General features: G+C 33.3%; 1 non-coding gene and 1 pseudogene across 1 annotated transcript; one reads left to right on the plus strand and one right to left on the minus strand.

The window, feature by feature from the left end:
* The first annotated feature begins 499 nt into the window (after positions 1 to 499).
* Positions 500 to 990, plus strand: LOC120224034 (annotated as a pseudogene).
* A 479-nt stretch (positions 991 to 1,469) lies between these two features.
* On the minus strand, positions 1,470 to 1,575 carry LOC120224038. The gene has a single exon (XR_005526452.1). It is a non-coding gene; the product is annotated as a U6 spliceosomal RNA (small nuclear RNA).
* Between the last annotated feature and the right edge of the window lie 4,489 nt (positions 1,576 to 6,064).

The raw sequence follows: 6,064 nt of genomic DNA on the forward strand, positions 1-6,064 counted from the left end.
TGATAGTAGGCAACTGTGCCTCATTCTGATCTTAAAGGAAAACCTTCGAATTATTCACTGTTGCATGTGTTAGGATGTGAGATTATTAAAAATGGTTTTAAGTATGTTGAGATATCCTTTTATTTCCAGTTGTTTGTAGATGTTTAACATGAAAAAATCTGGTATTTTGTCAAATGCTGTGCATCTATTGAGATGATTGTATGATTTTTATCTTTCATTCTATTAATGTGATGGTAGTTGATTTAAATATTTAAATTGTTTCTTCTACTTTATGCAGTTTAGTGGTGTATGATCCATAATCTCTCAGGACCCTATCTATTTCTGTTGTGTAAGTTGTAATGTCTGGCTTTTCATTTCTGATTTTATTTTTATTGAGTGTTCATTCTTTCCTGAGTTAATGCAGCTAAAAGTTATTCAATTTTGTTCATTTTTTCCAAAAATAAGTTATTATTATCTCTCTGCCTAGCAAGTACCCCTGAAGCTGCCCCATCTCGGGGTCATGAAGGGTAGCAAGATGGCATCTGCCAGCAAGGTCATTCAGGTAGTCAAGCCACATACTCTGCTAAGGTTCCCTGACAGAAGAAACCATTCTTTTTAAATGTTTATTTTGAGAGAGAAATTTTTTTCAAGAGAGAGAATCCTAAGCAGGCTTCACACAGCACAGAGCCTGACACTGGGCTCTATCTCACAAAGGAAAGATCACTACCTGAGCTAATATCAAGAGTTGGATGCTCAACTGACTGAACCACCCAGGTGCCCCCAGAAGAGACAATTCTAAAGCCAATGTATCAGAAGTTTTGGTATCAGTAGGACTACCCTCTCACTCTTTTTCAATTTGACAGCATTCTAAGGTAAGCAAATCACCAGATTTGCTGATGCATCCAGATTCACCAGACACTGCAGAAATAATAAATGTTATCTCAGAAATACAGAAGGAAACTTGTGTCTCAAGAAGAAATTGAATGTCTCCAACGTGGAGGTCCAGAATAATCACTGACACTGTGGCTTCTGTTTTTCATCAAACAAAAGAATAGTCTTTATGATAAAGCACTTCCAAAATGGCACATGAGAAAATATACTTTACAACCTGAATAAATATTCTGTAAAAAAAAAAAATAGATGATTTATATGGACCCTAATAGATGTATCTTGGTCAGTTTCTCCAATAGCTTACCTATTTGTTTACATACTTACAAAAGAATGCATTTTTTAAAAAGTTACTTCTGGATTTTTGTTTACTGGTCTCTCATTTTATTTCCACTCTGATCTCTGTTGTCCTTTCTTTTGCTAACTGTGGGCTCTGTTTACTCTCCATTTTCTAATTCCTGAAGTGTAAAGTTAGGATACATTTTTAAGATGTTTTACCTTTCTTTTTTAATTGTTTAATTTCATTTATTTTGAGAGGGAGGGGAGAGGGACAGAGAGGGAGAGAGAAACATGCTGTGCTGTCAGAGATGTCCACACAATGCAAAAATAGAGAACGTTTGCAAATTTGTATGTCATCCTTGCACAGAGGCCACGCTAAACTACTCTGTATCTTTCTGCTTTTAGTATATGTGCTGCCAAAGCAAGTACAAGATGCTTTACCTTTCTTAAAATATGAATTTATGCTATAAATTTCCCTCTCAGAACTGCTTTTACAACACCTCATTAGTCTTGGTATGTGGTGTTTCCTTTTTCCTTTGTTTCTGTATTTTCTTACCATTTTTTATTGAAGTATAATTAACACTAGTTTCAGGTGTACAATATGATTCAACAATTCTATACATTATTCGTTCTCATCAGAATAGGTACTCTTAATCTCCTCTTTTTCACTCATCTCAGTACCTGCCATCCCTCTGGCAACCATGAGTTTGTTCTATTTAAGCACCTGTTTTTGTGTTTTTCCTTTTCCTTTTTCCTTTTGTTTCTTAAATTCCACCAATAAGTGAAATCATATAATAGTTGCCTTGTCTGACTTATTTTGCTTAGTACTATACCTTTTTGGTTCATCCATGTTGTTCCAAATGCCAAGATCTTATTTTTTTTATGACAGAATAAAATTCCACTGTAAAATAAACCACATCTTCTGTATTCATATTTATGGACAGATACTTGGATTGCTTCCATATCTTGGATATTGTAAATAATGCTGCAATAATTATAGTGGTGCATCTATCTTTTCAAATTTGTGTTTTCATTTTCTTTGAGTAGATACCAAGTAGTGGAATTATAGGGTAATTCTCTATGTTTAGCTTTTTAAGGAAACTCTGTATTGTTGTCCATAATGGCTGCACCAGTTTGCATTCCTAGACATGTGTCTTCAAGCAAAAGAAACAAAAGCAAAATAAAACTGTTGGGGATACACCAAAATAAAAACTTTTGCACAGTAAAGCAAGTCGTCAATGAAGCAGACTACTGAATGGGAGAAGATAGCTGTAAATGACATATCTGATAATTAATATCCAAAATATATAAAGATGTGGTACAATTCAAAAGCAAGTAATCCAATTAAAATGGACAGAATCCAAAAAGACATTTTTCCAAAGAAGATCTACAAATAGCCAACAGACACATGAAAGGTTTTCAACATCACAATCAAGGAAATGCAAATCAAAGTCACAATGATCTATCACCTTACTCTTGTCAGAATGGCTAGAATCAAAAGGAAGAGATAATTGTTGAGAAGGATGTGGAGAAAAAGGAACCATAATGCACTCTTGGTGCTTCTATAGGTGTTTTCTGTTTCCTTTCCATTTTTTTGACCCACTGGTTGTCCAGGAGTGTGTTGTTTAATTTTCACATATTTATAGTTTTCCAATTTTTTTAAATTGTTGATTTCTAGTTGTTGATTCCCTTATGGGTTGGAAAGGATACGTGCTATCATTTCAGTCTCCTTAAATTTTTAAAGACTAGTGTGTGGCCTATCGTAGGATCAATTATTGAGAATGTTCTGGGAGTATTTGAGAACAATGTAATCTGCTTTTGAATAGAATGTCTGTTAGGTACATTTTTGTATAGTCGCACTTGTTTATGTTCACATTTGTTGCCTTTGCTTTTTGGTGTCAAATTCAACTAATCATTACCTAGGCTGATGTCAAGGAGCACACCCCTTAAAACTCCTTCTGGGAGTTACGGTTTCAAGTGTCACACTCAGTCTTTAATGAATTTTGAGTTGACTTTTGGCTATGATGTAGTAGAGCCATTCTTTTGCATGGGGCTGTCCAGTTTTCCAAGCATCATTTATTGAAGAGACTATCATTTCCCCATTGTATAATTTGGACCTTTTGTCATAAATTCATTGACTATGTATTAGTATGTTTATTTTGAAATTCTTTACTCATTTATGTCTGCTTTTATGCCAATATCACACTCTTTTGTTGAGTATAGCTTCGTACTATAGTTTGAAGTTAGGGCGCATGATGCCTCCAGCTTTGTTCTTTCTCTAGATTACTTTAACTCTATGGGGTCTTTGTGGCCCCGTATAAATTTAGGACTGCTTTTTTTATGTCTGTGTAAAATGCCAATGTAATTTTGATAAAGGCTGCGTGGAATCTATACATTGCTTTGGGTAATATGCACATTTTCACAGTACTCTTCCAATCAATGAAAACAGAAAATCTTTCCATTTATTTGTGTCATTTTCAATTTCTTTCTGTCTCAGTAGTTGGTTTACAGATATTTTTCCTCCTTTCTTGTATTGGTTACTAGTATTTTATTTTGATGCAATTGTAAACAGGAATGTTTTATTAATTTCTGATTGTTATTGTATAGAAATAAATTTTTGTATATTATGCGACTCTATTGAATTCATTTATAAGTTCTGTTTTTTGTGATCTGTATATAATATCACATCATCTGCAAATTGTGACAGTTATACTTCTTCCTGACAAGTTTGGATGTCTTTTATTTCTTATTGCTGCAGCTAACACTTCCAGTACTATGTTGGATAAAGGTGGTGACTGCACATCCTCATCTTGTTCCTGATCTCAGAGGAAATGTTTCAGTTGTTTTTTTTTTTTTTTTTAACCATAAGGCCTGGGTTTTTTATATATAGTCTTTATTGTGTTGAGGGATGTTTTCTCCAAACCCATTTTGCTTAGAGTTTTTATCATGAGCAGATGTTGTATTTTGTTGAAGACTTTTTCTGCACCTATTGAGATGATCATATGTTTTTTCTTCTTCTTCTTCTTAATGTGATGTATCACACTGATTGATTTGAATGTATTGAACCATCCTTGCATCACTGGAATAAATCACACTGGATCATGAGGAATAATTTTTATAAGATATTGTTGAAATTGGTTTGCTAATATTTTGGTGAGGATATTCACTTCTATATATCATCAGAGACATTGGCCTGCAATTTTCTTTTCTTGTAATTTCCTTGTTTGTTTTTGGTATCACAGTAATTCTGACCTCATAAAATGAGTTTGGAAGTATTTACTCTTCTTTTTTGAAAAAGTTTGAAAAAGATTGGTATTAATTTTTCTTTAAATATCTGGTAGAATTCACCAAACATCTGTTTGCACAAAGATCTGTGAAACCATCTGTTCCTGGACTAATGTTTGCAGGGAGGTTTTTATTACCAATTCATTCTTCTTTGTAGTAATTTATCTGTGCAGATTTCCTATTTCTTCATGATTCAGTACTGGAAGGTTAAATGTTTCTAGGAAATTATCCATATTTTTACACTGTCTAATAAGTTGGCATAGATTGCTTGAAGAGTCTTATAATCCTTCATATTTGTGTGTCATTGTCAAGGCTTTTTAAAATCATGAGTAGATACTGAATGTTTTTAATTGCATTTTATGCATTTTATGATCATTATAATTGTCCTCCTTTTTTCTGTAAGCATGTTAATTACACTGATTAGCTTTTGGATATGAGAGCAAGCTGGCATTCCCAAAATAAACCAGTAAGACCAAGATTTATTATGCTTTTTACATATCCCCAGTACACTTTGATATTTTGTTTAGGATTTTGGATATTCAACTGGTGTTTTTCTTATAATGTTGCATTTTGATATCAAGATTATTTAGACACTGGGGATTCTCTCCTTCCTACTTTCTGAAAGGTATAAAATTAGCATTAATTCTATAAAATATTTGAAAGATTTCATCAGTGAGGCTTCTGAGCCAAAAGTTCCCTTATAGGAAGATTTTTTATTATATATCCAATTTATTTAATATAATTCTGACTTTTCTATTTCATCTTGTGTCAAAGTAAGTCACCACTGACATTTTTGTGAACTGTCCTTTTTTCTGTTATTAAACACTGTTTAAAGATTATAATGTACTTATAATCTTTTAAATGTTGGCAGCAGGATCTATAGTGTTGTCTCATTTTGTAATCCTGATATTAGTTCTTTGTGGTATCTACCTATTCTCTCTTAATAAGTCTATTCTGAATTTTATTGACTTCTATTTCCTTCTATGACCAAACTCAGCTTTATTGATTTCTTTCTTGATTACTTTTTGTTTTATTATTTTTTTTAATCTTAGCTAAATATTTGTATTTGGGAAGGGGACTTAATTTATCTCATTATAATTTCCTGAGATGAAGGTTTATTTTCAGATCTTGTTTTATAATAATGTATTACTTTTTTCATGTTATCATGTGCTTAAACACTTTAATAGCCTCTGTAGAATAAAGACCACATTTTTTAACTTGAAATAATCATAATCTTCCATGTTCTGGCTCATGCCTTGCCTGTTCCATCCTTTTTTTAAAATATAATTTATTGTCAAATTGGTTTCCATACAACACTCAGTGTTCATCCCAACAAGTGCCCTCCTCAGTGCCCGTCACCTGCTTTCAACCATCTCCCAACCCCCATAAGCCCTCAGTTTGTTCTCAGTATTTAAGAGTCTCTTATGGTTTGCCTCCCTCCCTCTCTGTAAATTTTTTCCCCTTTCTCTCCCCCATGGTCATCTGTTAAGTTTCTGAAGACCCACATATGAGTGAAAACCTATCGTATCTGTCTTTCTCTGCCTGACTTAACTCACGTAACAGAATACTCTCCGGCTCCGTCCACATTGCTACACATGGCCAGATTTCATTCTTTCTCATTGCCGAGTAGTAT

This window comes from Hyaena hyaena, unplaced genomic scaffold (assembly GCF_003009895.1).
Source record: "Hyaena hyaena isolate Hyena2069 unplaced genomic scaffold, ASM300989v1 scaffold_1098, whole genome shotgun sequence".
NCBI lineage: Eukaryota > Metazoa > Chordata > Mammalia > Carnivora > Hyaenidae > Hyaena > Hyaena hyaena.